Source organism: Zalophus californianus, chromosome 1, assembly GCF_009762305.2.
Source record: "Zalophus californianus isolate mZalCal1 chromosome 1, mZalCal1.pri.v2, whole genome shotgun sequence".
NCBI lineage: Eukaryota > Metazoa > Chordata > Mammalia > Carnivora > Otariidae > Zalophus > Zalophus californianus.
Window position 1 is genome coordinate 28,889,714 of NC_045595.1, and position 15,204 is coordinate 28,904,917.

The 15,204-nt window shown below is 40.9% G+C and overlaps 1 protein-coding gene across 8 annotated transcripts in view; it reads right to left on the minus strand.

Annotated features, from left to right (window-relative positions):
- FHIT (fragile histidine triad diadenosine triphosphatase) overlaps positions 1 to 15,204 on the minus strand; it is a 1,457,066-nt gene that overhangs the window by 1,296,909 nt on the left and 144,953 nt on the right. For 2 of the 8 annotated variants that reach the window (XM_035725005.1, XM_035725004.1), the window contains exon 3: positions 2,299 to 2,467. The exons of the other annotated variants lie outside the window; for them this stretch is intronic. The gene's annotated coding sequence lies outside the window, so the exon portion shown is untranslated. The remainder of the gene's footprint in view (positions 1 to 2,298; positions 2,468 to 15,204) is intronic. 8 annotated transcript variants of the gene reach the window in all.

The window sequence follows — 15,204 nt, forward strand, 5'->3', positions numbered from 1 at the left end:
TTAAGATTGAAAGTCTGTGTTATCCTGGTTTCCCAAGCATTCTCCACCAAATGCTTGTGTTTTGCTGGCCCCTGCCCACTCATTTAGAGTAGCTGCTTTTGATAGCTTTCATCCTTGAGCAGGTCTTCCCATTTCCGAGCTACTGTTTGACTTTTCTGCAGAATGTTCTGGCTCTTTGGTAAACTATACGTTATTGTTGTATCAGCTGTCCCATAAAGAGATAAAATCTGGATCAAATGCAGGACTTGTTGTCAGGGAAGAAAAGATAAGGTGAAGAATTCACAGAAGAGCAAGAATAAGACAGAGATGATTGAAGGTTATGAAACATTCCCCTTTTTCCCCTCCTCCGACTCTCTGGATCTGCCAGTTACTGCTGGTGTGTTTTATGCTTCCATTGTGATATATGTTTAGTTCAGAGCTGTTGACTTTGTTCCTCTGTTACAGGTAAGGCCTCTCTGTCTCCTGGCCTTATCTGTCCAGCCACTTGTCTCCTGCCAGAGCTTCGATTTCTAAAAATAAATATATGCTACCTTCTATCAAAGGAATTTCATTGCATTTCAGAAATTCCTAGTACTAGACTCCAGATGCCCATGGCAACTTTTAAATTCACTCCAGTTACCTCTGCATTTTTGCTGTAATTGTGCAATAATGGTAACAATAATATTTGATATTTTTCTATATCCTGTACATACCATAATTCATTGAATCTCCACAGGGGAGGGATCATTATTCTCCTCTTTTCACAGATGAAACAAGCAAGGCCTCGAGAAGTCCATGGACTTGCCTGAAGACACTCAGCTCATCAGCCCAACAGCCAGGATTCGAGTCCAGGCAGCCTGGCTCTAGAACTTGTGTTCTTAATCTCTATGTTACACCGTTCCTCAGAAGGAGCGTTCTGCCTCCCTGGGTTTCTATTCTAACCTCTCAAATGTACAACGCTACTTACAACTAGAGTACATGTTAGCAAAACTTCTACAAAAGTATATAAATTAAGAATTAAACTTTGCCTCCTCTCCTTTCTCCTGTCCCTCTAACCTCATATCCTTATAATTTCATTCCCTGAGGGAGCCAATATTAACAATTTGGCATGCATTTCTGTTTTTGAATATGGGCATACATTTTTACATGTTTATATAAAACATACTGTTCTGCCACTTGCTTAATATCTTTTCATGTCAACTCACAGAGGTCTACTCCATACTTTTTAATGGCTGCAGAGTAATTTCAACATACAGACACATAACACTGTATTTAACAAGTCCCCTTTGATAGGTATTTATTTTACTTTCAATTTCTCAAGACTACGAACGGTGCTGCCATGAACTTCTTTATATACTTAGTCAAGTATATTGATACGATCTACAGCTAGAAATTTCAAAGAATGTCTAGGGCAAAACATTTCAAACTATGGTTGATAGCTTCCAAACTGCCCTGTCCAAAGTTTACTATATTAATTTATACTCACAATAGGGTGCATGGGCCTCTATCTCTCCATTTTCACTCCCACTGGTTATTATCTTAACTAAATAATTTGTAATTTCATTATGGAAAAAAAATGGAGTTATAATGAGTTCCCTAAGGTTCCCTTCGGGATTGCTAACTTACTAGGATCCACACAACCAGTCTTGAGAATGAAATAAAGCAACTAACTGACCTCAAAATATCCTGTCTGCCTCCCTCAAATAACTCTTCTAATCCGACCTCATTTATACTGTGACCACCAATTCTTTCCAGATTGAGTTACATATGGATAAATCCCATGGAACCTAGACCAAAATCCAACATGAAATAAAAAGATATCCTGGTAGGGAAAGACGACTCTCCAAGATCATTAGAGGTACCCAGAATTGTTTCCCATGTCCCCGGGCATAAACTAAAATATCCACTGATATTTGACAGTATAAATACAGAATGTGCCCCGGTCTAAATACAAATGAGCAAATCTTGAGTGCAGGACTGAATTTCTAGGAGCTGTGCAGTGTTACCCGGAGGCATAAATTAGGTGGTTCTGATTCTGGCCTGAAATGAGTAGAAAAACTATTCCAGATGGCTACTGCCCCTCAAACACGGCCACTCAGAGGAACCTCTTCTAGATCCACAGCAGGTGCCATCATCAGCTCCACTCGCTGAAGAGGCTGTGTTTTGCATTCCAAAATGGCACCACAAAGGACTAGCTGATATAATAAGCACAGACTAAGAGAAACATCATTGTCATCTTCATCATCATCTCTGGCAAGATTAGCATTATGTGAACCAAGCACTCTGCTAGTTCTCTAATCAACCCCATGAGGTAGATACCTTATTATCCGATTTTACAGATGTGAAGATGAGGTCACAATAAGTGATCTTTCCAGGGCTCAAACCACTTCTGTATCACGTCCAAAGTCATGCTCTTGACCATGACACTATCTTCCCTTTCTATGCGCATAAAATAAACATAGACCAGAAGAGCAAAAGAGTCCCAAACCTAGGAAGGATGACAGAGAATTGTGGCAGTTAGTATATGAAGGATAATAGACCAGTCTAACTGTAAGTCTCCTGTTTCAAAATGTTTGCATGTAACTAAAAAGCATCTATATTAACGTTTACAGGCACAAATGTGTATGGGAGCCAAGAAGACCACAGGCATGAGTAAAGGCCACGTGCCCAACAAAGGGAGGAGTGAAGAGTGTGGTGCACATAACCCATCCAAATAGAGCAATCCCTTGAGCTAATTACAAACACGTGTGCATGCTGTTCAAAGGCTGCCAGATGACCATGAAAAATCCAATTTTTAAAAAGTTTTTATTTTAATCACCCTGTGCTCAAAAAATCCAATTTTTAAAGCTAACTGTTCCTATTTGTAAATTCTAATTTCGATGTTTTAAAAACATTTCAAGGGTGAGTTTGCAACCTCTGACCTCCACAGATAAGCAATCCAACACATAAGCAATAACGTGGAAGGAACTGTAGCAACACTGTGAGACAGCTAGCAGCCAGGCGTCCCTTCCCTTGCTCACAGACCCTTATCTTGCTCAGGAATCTGGCAGGCAGCAACATGCTCAGGGAAGACAGGCCCTCCCCCCGGTCCAAGAGGCTGCATCATGACTGGCCTAAGCCAGTGAAGGTGACTGAATTCTCCTTTTCCAATGACCAGTCTGAGAGGGGATACACATGTGACCCAATTCTGGCTAAAGAGAAATAAAAAAGGATACCTGCTGGGAGACTTTAAGGGAAGACTTTCTTCCCTGAAAGAAATAGACAAGAGAGGCCTGACCCAAGAAGGCCATTCTCTCCTATCCTGTGTTGGATGCTAATCTGGGACACTGGGGTATTGAAAGTCTTCTTGTGAGCATAAGGCAACCACGCAAAGGATGAAGGCCAACACACCACTGATGGTACAATGGAGGCATGGAAGGGGCTTGGGTCCTTGGTGAGAGGCTAAATCAACTCTGATATTGTTTCTCTCAAGGCTTCTTGTTCAGACAACAGCAAACATGCTTGTGGGCTTTAGGACACTACTAGTTGGGTTTTCTGTTACTTGGTACTGAATACATTCTAGTGAAGGATGTCTCTTTCAACCTCTCTTCAGAGTTCTAGCCTTTTGTTTACAACATCCAGTTTTAGGTTGCAGAAAACTTCAGCAACATCAAGTCTATGCAGTTAGAGTCTGCAACAACATGTGGGATGAGGCTCTGCCACTTGAGAACACCCACACTCTGCTTCAAAAATTTAAATTATGCTGTTAGCTTTTCAAGATGGATGAAATCCTTTACAGCATCATATAGCAAAGACTTAACTGCTCTCATGGTTGCCAGGCAACTGCATACATATATGCTGCCTAGAAACAAAATTTATGACCCTTGACTCCCCAAAGGAGGGTCTTTCTCCACAACTGATATGCATGTGCCCAAGTCTGACACTTTCCATCCAGCAAAGGTCATGGTGTACATCGAGGCTATCCAACAATCCCAAACTCATTATGCTGCCAACTAATATCATTCTTGATCAGATCATAAATTGTGGTTTCTGCATGCAAAGCCCAACGACAGAGTGAAGACAGTCCTGGGGCATAATTCCCTGTCCTCTGGCCTGTCTCATTATATAGACTGATTGGGTACCATCCAGGCAAAGGAAAAGAACATGTGAAGGTTCCCATCAGCCTGAAGAATTACTGTCAGGTGAACACAGTTTTGTAAACATCTTCCAATATTCAAGGAAAGTTTGTCTTCACAGCAAGTGAGATGATGAACTTTAAGAATGCTTCATGGAGCTTCTAATGTTAAGAGTCATTTAAAAAAAAAAAACATGCAGGCTAAGATATGCTCATCATTTTATTAGTGCAGAAATTTCAAAATGCAAATACAAATGTCCCACATCTACAATTTGTGATGATTCCAGTGTTGCGTTTTTGCAAGTGAATTTTTGAATACTTTAAATTCATAGAATCATAGTATGTAAAAATCAAGAGAGACCCTGAGATCAAGCAGCTGAATCCAAGAGAATATAAGATGCACAGCTCCTTGGGGGTCAACACAGCCCCCCATTTGCTTGACTCCTGGTCTAATGCTCTTATCCCAAAACAATGTGCTTGTTCCTCATGAAACCAACCCTTCATCATTGTGGCAACGAAGGTCAGGCACAATTTGGTTTCAATCTGATGACAAACCAAACTCTCCATTTAGCCCTTAGTTGCATGGGTATGTCAGAATTAGGTTAAGTGGCACGTGAGCCACCCCTTGCTCACCCTCCACCCCCAAAATTAACAGGGGCTTAAACACACAAGCTTCTGTTCTCTCAGTGAACAAGTTGGGAGGTCAGCAGTCCAGGGCTGGTATGGCAGTCCACAGATTCATTACAGACCCACATGCCTCCTAACTTACTACCTCTCCATTCCTAGAGGATGGTTTTCTTTAACATGGTCAAAGGGGACGGATGAGCCATTATATCTGCATCCCAGTCAGCAGAAAGGAAGACTCTTCCATGAACTATCTCAGTAAGGATTCTCCTAGTTTGGGTTCCCCTGAAAGCAGAGCCCAAGACAAGAACCAAGAGCATGGGTTCATGTAGCTTATTTGGAAGGGGAGCCTAGGGAAGTGAAGGGAGAAAGGGGAGAACTGGAAAGGAAGGGGTAAGAGCAATAAAGCATGTGTTACCGAGCTGGTTATGCATGTGAGCGACCGAAGTTCAATGCCTCTGGGGACCAGACGAAGAACTGTGTGGAATGCATCTCAAAACTGTCCGCCTCACTGACAGTGGCTGGGGCAGTCATCTACCAACATCTCCAGATCTTCCAGAGGTCAAACTGATACCATATGGCCCCAAGGCCACAGGTGAACAAAACAAGCATTCACCATAAATCACATTGTTAGCATAAACTACTTGGCATGGCCCAAGGTCGAAGGTATACACAGACACGCTAATTGAGCAGGATATTTCAAGGGCTCAAAGGTTATCTCCCAGGATCCAACAAAGCTAGTCTTTTCATTGGAAAGTGCCGTGTTCTAACACCTCAAGTTTGCTGAGTTAACCCTTCACTCCGCAACCTGTTTGATAAGAACTTAGTCCTAAGGCCATACCCACCTGCAACAAAAGGAGATGCAGTCTTCACTCAGGGCAGCCACTTACTTGTCTACTTAACCTTCGGGAATTCTATCACTGTGGAACAGCAGTTCTCAGACTTTAGCATGTTGGAATCACCTACGGAGCTTGTTAAAATAGGCTGCAGGTGCTCCCCACACCCTCACTACCCCAGGTAGCTTCTGGCTCTAGTAAGTTCAGTAGGTCTGGGATGAGGACTGAGAATTTGCATGTCAACAGGTTCTCAGATGCATTAGTTTTGTGTTGCTGACAGAATAAATAATCACAAACTCAGGGTTTAAAACAACACAAAATTCACAATCTCACTGTTCTGTGAGTCAGGTCTCTCAAGTTGCAGACAGGCTACGGGCCTTTCTGAAGGCTCTAGGGGAGGCTTGGTTTCCTGGTTCATTCAGGTTATTTGCAAAATTCAGTTCTGAGGTCTCCACTTCCTTACTGGCCATGAACTGACAGCATCCTCAACTTCCAGTGTGGAGCCGTCCCTCCACAGTCAAGTCGGCAACGAGAGTTTGGGTTATTTTCATGTCTGACTCTCTCCTGCCTTTCTAGGGTCAAATTTCTCTGATTGCAGCCTGGAAAGATTCTCTGATTTTTCAGCCACTGGTGTGATTAGATGAGGTCCACCCAGATAAGCCATGAGCCGTCCCTCCACAGTCAAGTCGGCAACGAGAGTTTGGGTTATTTTCATGTCTGACTCTCTCCTGCCTTTCTAGGGTCAAATTTCTCTGATTGCAGCCTGGAAAGATTCTCTGATTTTTCAGCCACTGGTGTGATTAGATGAGGTCCACCCAGATAAGCCATGAGGTCCCTCACCTCAGGGTCTATAATCTTAATTACAGACACAGAATCCCTTTTGGCAGGGAGGATAACATTCTCACAGATTCTGGAGATTAGGGTGTAGACTTCTTTAAGAAAGGCCATAATTCTGCCTACTTTATCAGTTCATTCTGACATTGCTAGTTCAGGGGCCACACATTGAGAACCACCACTATAGAAAAGGGAAGAACCACCAGTCTCTTAGGTAGCATAGATGTGTCAATTGAAAGAAGCACAGAAGCACCTGGGTGGCTCAGTCAGTTAAGCGTCTGCCTTCAGCTCAGGTCATGATCCCAGTGTCCCGGGATCAAGTCCCACATCAGGCTCCCTGTTCAGTGGGGAGTCTGCTTCTCCCTCTCCCTCTGCTTGTGCTCTCTCTCCCCCCTCTCTCTCAAATAAATAAATAAATTCTTTTTTAAAAAGTGTCAATAAATGAATTGACTGCAGGTGGGCCGAACGCCTGCTTAAAAAGTAATGAGACAAAGGGCACAAAGGGGGACCCAAGAACAGAGAATCAAGGAACTGGAATCCTCCTCAGACTAGACAATCAGCTCTTGCTCACTCTAGCCATTTCTCGGAATGTATTCAGTAAAATTCTTAATTGACGAGGAGAGAAAGAAAATGCAATCAAACCAATCCTGGGCCAAAAATAACAGAGAATTCCACTAAAATTCAACAGGTCTCTTTATGGCAAGATTCCTCGTGGTCTTTAAAATGCCAGGGTATGTGGTGAACCACCAAGAAAGAGAATACAGTTCCTCAAAACTCTCTGGCCACTGACCATTTTCTTCATGGCATGTATCATGGAACTGGACTCCCTGAAAAATGCAGTCGTCAAGGCTGCTCTGGGGTGAAAGGTAGTAACTCAATAAACCTGCACTGTTTCAGCTGGTGCTTCTCAACTTTGGCTGCATACTGGAATCATCTCTGGAGCTTCAAGAAACCACTGCCTAGGTCATACACCCCAGAGATTCTGACATACTTGGTCTGTGGCATGGCATGACCATCAATGCTGTCCACGTGCCCCAGGATTCTAATGGGCAGCCATGATAAGAACCACTACTATGGGTGATAACCCTGTTCTCCTGACTCCTTTAGAGTGTTTAGTTACTAATCACAGTGAGAAAACGCGGTATTGTTCCATGTATTTCAATTCTGCCCAAATTAAGGGAGTAATTTTGAGAATTAAAAGGGAGGGCCAAAAGTGGCTAGGAGTACAAAACTCCATACTCAATGATACCATTCTTTTCTACCATCATTGCTTTCATGACTTTCATCTCATTGTATCTCCAGAATTTAGCACAATGCCCCACACATGGTAGATATTCAGTAAATAATGTGGTAAATGTTGAAGAAGTATGAACAAAGTCCTCTTCAAAATGCAGATCCCGGAAGAATCCCACTTTGGTCAAACCTAAGTGCACACTACTCTAGACAGGTAATCAGAGCAGAGAGTGAGATGGGGAATCAGCATTTTTGACTGGCATGCTACAAGGCACACAGACCTTAACCAATAAATATTTGATTATGAATGAATAAATAGATGGATTGATGGGTGAATGAATAAACATAAAAAGATAGGCTAAAGTATGTTGAAGCATGAGGTGTTTGGGTGAAGGCTAGAGGATGAAGCCCAGAGGCAGAATTGAAGTTCAGAGAATATCCTTTCTCCTCCAAGTTTGTGTAGGTCACTAAAAACATTTGGTGTATCAGTGAAAATCACTCAAAAGACCCCTGCTGAAGTGGAAACACTTGTTTGGAAATTTGCAAATTTCAGCTGCCTCAAATTCATCTCTGTCTTCCTAACCTACTATGATCCGATGCAATCCCTCCCAGCTCTATCCAGGATGATGGGAGAAGAAAGTGTGCACAGGAGCTCCTGTCTTCTCCTGTTCTTTCTCTTTGCTACCAACATAATGCTGCACAGTAACTGCCAATTGCCTTTTCCCAAGGCATCTTTTGAGAGCATCTCCCTTGGACCATCAGGGTAGACAGCTCCAGTTTTTTTGGTCATATTATAAGTCTTATGATATATGCATCCCTAACAAGTGCCATCCCTAAGATGATGAAGGCTGTCATCCAATATTCTATCATTTAATTCATGGTGCTGTTTATCTTGGCTGCAGGAGAATAAATTATCGGTATATTCGGAAAGTCTTGTACCACCTTTCCTCCTCTCCATTATCATGAAAGTTAAAATTACTTATTTATGAACCAAATAATTTATCTGAACATTTTAACAATGCACTAGCACTTATAAAGGTTTTTATTTCAATTTTGTTACAGGTACAAAGTCAAATATCACTGTGGTACAAGTTGTCCTGTTTTTTCTAATATCTAATAATATATGTATGGAGTTCCATTTTGGCCTTTTACAATTAATACAAGAAGCATAATGGATCCACAGCAATCTCCTTGAGAAAATAACAAATGTCTACCAGAAATAATTTATCTGTGGAATGCAAAGCTTTGATACACCATTTCCAAAACTACTCCAAAATAAAAAGGTAAAAAAGAAAAAAAACATACTCCAAGTCAAGAGCCATTAAGAAAGAGCCAAAAACCCTCACAGATTATTGTTGGGAATGTAAACAACATTTCTGGATTGGAACCTAGCAATATGCATCAAATGTTCACAGCTTTAAAATGTTCATTTCTGGGGCACCTGAGTGGCTCAGTCGGTCAAGCATCTGCCTTCGGCTCAGGTCATGATCCCAAGGTCCTGGGATCAAGCCCTGGGACAGGCTCCCTGATCAGCGGGGAACCTGCTTCTCCCTCTGCCTCTGCTGTCCTTCCCCACCTTGTGCTCTCTGGTGCTCTCTCTCTCTCTCTCTCTCTCTGTCAAATAAATAGATAAAATCTTTAAAAATAATAAAAATAAAATGTTCATTTCTTCACCATTATTTCAAGAAGCATATCACAAGGAAATAATAAAAGATGTGCCAAAAGATGTATCATATATGGATGCTCACTTAGTGTTACTCCCCATAAAGAGAAATTGACAGAAATGTACAAGTCCACAAAATATTGATACATTTTGCTACCTACAAAATGGATTGCTACACAGTCATTAAAAATAATGTTCCTGAAGATTTATAGTTTATACAAATATGCACAAAAATATGCATGCTATCAAATTAAGTGGAACACCAAGATGCAAAACAGTATAGGCAGTCTCTATCCAATATGTTTCTAATGTATATTTGCATATATATTTATACTTTTGCACAGATACATAGAATATAATCAATAAATATTTTTGAACATCTAAGCAGCGAGTGTGCGTGTGTGTGTGTGTGTGTGTGTGTGTGTGCAGAAAGACAAAGTAAAGTACCCCAAAATGTTGGTAGTTGTGTCAGTTAGACGATAGAATTCTGGGGGATGCTTATTCTCTGCCTTATACTCTTCTATGTTTTCTGTGTTGACTCAAAGCACATGTTATTTCTGTAACCCAGAAATATTCTATCTTTACTGATTTGTGGGCTAAAGAAACTCATTGCTATTCTCCCTAGAGTACCAATGATGCAAGCACTCTGTTGTTGGACACTTTCCCCTTGTTTAGTGTCTGCCAAAATCCATGACTTTGGAGCCAGAATCATTTGGTTTCAAATCCTAGGTCTCTATTTCAAAGCTCTGTGACCTTGGGTAAGTTCATTCATCTCTCTGTTTCAAAGCTCTGTGACCTTGGGTAAGTTCATTCATCTCTCTGAGGGTCCCGCGCCTCTGGTATGAGGATGTTTGGGGAAGTAAGTGAGAAGTTCTGGGCCTATCAAATAGTCATTTGTCCCTCCCATTCCTTTCTAATAGGACCCTACTCTGATTTTGTTTAGTTGGTGGGGGCCCACACTCCATACTCAGGGATAAAAGGCTGGGCCCTACCCAGCCCTAGGCTGTAAGCTTGACGAGACCAGGACAAACACGGTACCTTCATTCTCCTTGCAAAGGATTGTTTTAGGGTACGGTTTTAAAATTCTGGCCAATTGACTAGGAGGTTTAAAATTCTGGCCAATTGACTAGGAGGACTTGGGGGGCTTCTGAGAAATTTTTCCTCATTCTTAAGAAAATAAAGAACACACATAAAGGATGGATACTCTTCTCCATGTCTGGTCTTCAGACACTGCTATGTCAAGGTGTCTGGAAGAATCCTAGCCAACCTGGAACATAAGGGGACAAGCCTATGAAGAAAAGTAACACCTGAAAGAATGACAAAAAAAAAAAAAAAAAAAATGGAAAGAACCCTGGTTTTCAATAATGTTGTTGTTGAATTCTAGAAAGGCCTTAGCTTTTCATCTACATTTTAACATTTTTATTTAAGTCAGTTGAACTGGATTTCTATTAGTTCCATCTGAAGGAATCCAAAGTCACACAGAAAGCAAAAGTGCCAAACCCAGGACCAAGAGCTGAGTTCAACGGATGTAAGTCTTCCCTTCTTTGAAAAGCACCCTCCAAATATATGTACAATATGCACAATGTAGATGCAGGTTATAGGAAAGGTGACAAGAAAGGGTAAATAGACTTTTTTCCATCTCCCAAAACACACACCCAGGACCCAATTTCTCTAATTTTAACATATAGGCCCTAATAAATGATGGACAAAGGAAAGACTTGTGAGGCAGGGGATTGTATCCTGCTAAAAAGGAATTCTAGGTCTTCTCAGAAAATCTAGAATAACAAAGGCCTCCTACAATCCTTTTCTCCCTGTGGGTCTTGAACTGGCCAGAGCCATGCTTTTGTAAGAGGTCCCCCATATAGATCAGGATGGATGGAGCGTGTGCTATTACATCAAAAGAAAGCATTTGCCACCTGAATATGCATGCGCTACATCAACCGTGGGTCTTAATCAAGTTATAAGACTGACACGCAGTCCAATGACTGGACCACTAATTTATGCAGTTCCATATTCCAGATTGAACCACCTCCTTTTCTCATATCTTTTTGCATATAATCCCAATAGGGAAGAATAAACCAGCCTGAGATATGCTTAGATATTTTCTATTTTAGTTAAAAATAAAATGTTAATTTTTTAAAGCCTGGAAGATTACCTATAATTTGGGTCCAATGTCCCCAAAAAGTTTGTGCTACTGGAATTCAAAATCACCCCACTAGCACTGAAAAGAATTCTTGAGTGTTCAAAAGCTTTTGGGGGTTGGTTTGTGCACTTCCTTTTTATGACTATTGCTCCCCATCCCAGAATATGGCACTCAATAAGAAGGGCTAACAGTGTCCTGCTGGCCCTGTTCCTATGTGTCATCTTGCTACATTTCCAGTTAATGGCATGACTGTAATGACTAGCAATTTAAATAATGGAGGCTGAACCAGAGGCAGCTATAAGGACACAATGCAGAAATTGCCACAGTTTATCAACATCACTGGCACCCAGCTCTTCATTACCTCCTTGAATAGGGTCAAAGTAGTTAAAGTGATGCTGTAAATACCGACTAAAACAAAGTAGCTGTTTATTCTTGATTTGTCATTGGGTATTTATAACAAACAAGTTGCGCTTCCCAGGCATGGGTTATTAGACACGAGAGTGTAATTGATATTAACCAACTTTCAGGCTCCAGTAACTTTTTTTCACTGGGTGTCAGTTTAATTTTTTTAAAGCATAAGTAGTGCATGCCAAATGGAAAACAAGAGGAAAAACACACAAAACTCCCTAAGCTTTTAGTACTAAGTGAAAAACAACTAATCCATTTGTCTTATAGAATCCTTTAGAGGTTTGCTATCAACTCAGGAGAGTCTTCTCTTTTTGAAGGGGTCAAATTTGTATTTTATTTTATTATTTTATTATTTTATTTATTTTTATATATATATTAGAAACGAGACTGCTCTGACTGTAATCTTGTTTTCCTTCAGAAGTGGAGCAGTGTGGACCAATGTCTGAAACAATCATTGTGCATCTACTATATTACAGCAGAAACTGAACATTGGTGACCCACTGGCAAATCTGGCCCATTGCTCTGTTTCATTTGGGCTGTAATGGCGGACTTAGTGTTTTAACACTTCTTAATCCTTTTAAATATTTGCAAATTGAGAGTTTTCACAGAAAATGCTGAAAGCTCTGACCCTACAGGCACCAGAATCACAAGTGGGAAAACTAAAGATGGGTTAAGAGGACTGGGGGTTTCAAGAAAAATGAAGAAACTGTAATTCTACACAGAAGTACGGGATTTCCTAACCTTACTTCCTTTGCTCAATAACAGAATCTCCCTAGTTGCACTCCAAGGGCATTTGAATGATGACTCTCTGTGAAAAGCACCAAGCTAGAAGTTCTGATGAAAGCAGGCCAGATGTATGGAAAAGCCAGGCTAAGTTCCACCTCAGATAAAAGCCATCAAGCTAAGAGGGGAAAAACAAGCAGTCCACTTGTAAGAAAAACTGAGAAAATAGCAAGCATGGTATTGAGGACTAGGAAGGATAAAATAGGTCCTGATTTTCTACCAAAAACATCTCAGGCCCTGGCCAACCTCCTTTCAGAGAATCAGTTAGGCACTACAGGAACCTGCATTTGCTGTCTGAAATCATCCAGATGTTCTTGGTGTGAGCTCCAGCAGGAGCCTCTTGTCTGGTCTGCAGCAGTGAACCCTCAGTGTCCATTTGGTTTTATGATCTCTTCTCCTTCTGCAGGGAGGGGGGAGTATTACAAGAGATGCTTGTTTTTAACAAGAAAAATAAACACACGTGCGCACACCAACTCAGAAAATATTACTTGATGGTGTCCACTCCCATAAGAGATTTCACTCAGAAATACTTTTCTAGTAACCCAAAGCACTAAAAGTCTTAAGACCCAACAAATCTGAAATGACGGAAGGTTAGGGAAGCTACTGTATAGAAACAAGCTAAAAAAGACAGAACTCTTCAGAAAACCCGAAGAGGTGTGTAGAACACACAGGGTCATTTTCACCCTCATAGTAAATCCCATAGTAAAGAACTCAAGGAAAACTTTTCAGTATAACTGGGGAAGGGTAAGCAAAGAGCAGAGTATGGAACAAGCGTGTATTAATTTCCTACAGTGTACCAAGCACTGTATATACATTTTAGCAAGTTTTAATAATAAATAATACTTTTTGTTGCTCATTCATTCTTTTAATAAGTATTTGTTCACCGCCTTCTCTGGGTCAAGCCTCTCTAAGGATACAGAAATTTAAAGACGTGGCTTTCCTATTGTCAAATTTTGAGTCTAACAGAGAGACAGACACTCTGATGAAAATAATAATGGTTATAAATGTTAGCGATAATACAACGAGTTAATAATGTTGTCATTTACTGTCTGCTTACTATGTGATAGGGATTGTACCAAGCACTTTACATTACTTTTCATTTAATCTCCCATAAATGCCCTATGATTGAAGTACCAATACCTTCATTTTACCGAGAAGGAAAGTGAGCCATAGAGAGACTATGTAGCTTGCCTAAGGTTATACAGCTAACAAGTGGAAAATTCGAGATTTAAACGCTGTCTCTTTTCTATACCAGACGAACAGATTATCTGCCACCTCAACTGAATACTGGCTGCAATGGAGGTATGCCAAGGACAACGGAAGCAGAATGGAGAGCCCTCAAATGCTTTTTAATTTACAAAGCACTTTCCCCTACAGAGAGTAAGCTCCAGAATTCATCATCCCCAAGAGGTGGAACTGGTAGGAAATATAATAGGCTTTCAAAATGGCTTAGGTCAAGGGATGAATGACAAAGTTACGGCGGGTAAAAAGAACCTGGGATGGACCAAACTTTTCAGATCCAGAGGCAAAAAGAAAAGCAAGTTCTCCCATGACATCTTTCTTGGGAGCTTATTGGGAATAAAATCATTCTTGTTGGTGAACCACACATGCCTAAATTTCCAAGTTTCTAAGAACAGAGAATCAACAAAACTTTCACCCCATTTTTTTTACCTGAAGTCTACAGAAGACAATATGATACATAAAAGATGTATCAATTATTTAGTGTTTAAATATGTCTCTGGCAGAGCAATAGGTACCTTGTGTATATTGTTTCTCATCTCCTTAACACCATGAGATCCAACCCTATAGAAAAGAAGAACGCTGGGCTCAGAGAGGTCAAGTGACTTATCCAAGGCCACACAGAGAGTAAGTGCTAGAGGCATGATTTGAAATTGGAAAAATGTGATTCCAACAACAATACTTTCTTCTTAACACCAAAGCACAAAGTATCAAGACAAATATCCCCACAAATATTCAGCATGCTTCTTTTAATTCTCTATTCTTCATTCATTCTTTCAAAACCAATTTATCCTGTATATCCAAGGAACACAGTACCTATACACAACCTCACCTCAGGAAAGGTGAGGAACAGGAGTGAGGATTAAAACCAGGAAAGGGATATGGTGCCACTTTGCACAGAGCCTTCAAGCCCATGATAAAAAATGTAAGCATCCATCCCAGGTAGAATGCACTAATATGTCAATTTTTGCCAACAGTGTGAACTTATCTCTCCCACTTAAATCATTCAGTGGCTCCCCACTGTCCTTAGACTAATCCCAAGTGTTTAACCTAGCCTTCAAGTTCTTGCAAAACTCTCCAGCCTCATCACTTTAACCGTCTGTCACCATCCCAACTCTTCAGTGGACCTTACTCTTTTACCTCCCAGCTTTGCATGGGCTGTTCCTTTTGTCCAGAAGACTGTCCTCAGTCCTCACCTCCCATTAGCTGGCTAACTCCCACCACTCAGCCCAGAAGTCTCAGCTCAAAAGGTACTGGTCTCTGGGAAGCCATCCTCAATGCCCTCACATCTATTATGTTATACAATGTGCTGTGAGTTTTATTATCTCTCTTCTCCATCACTTCCCTC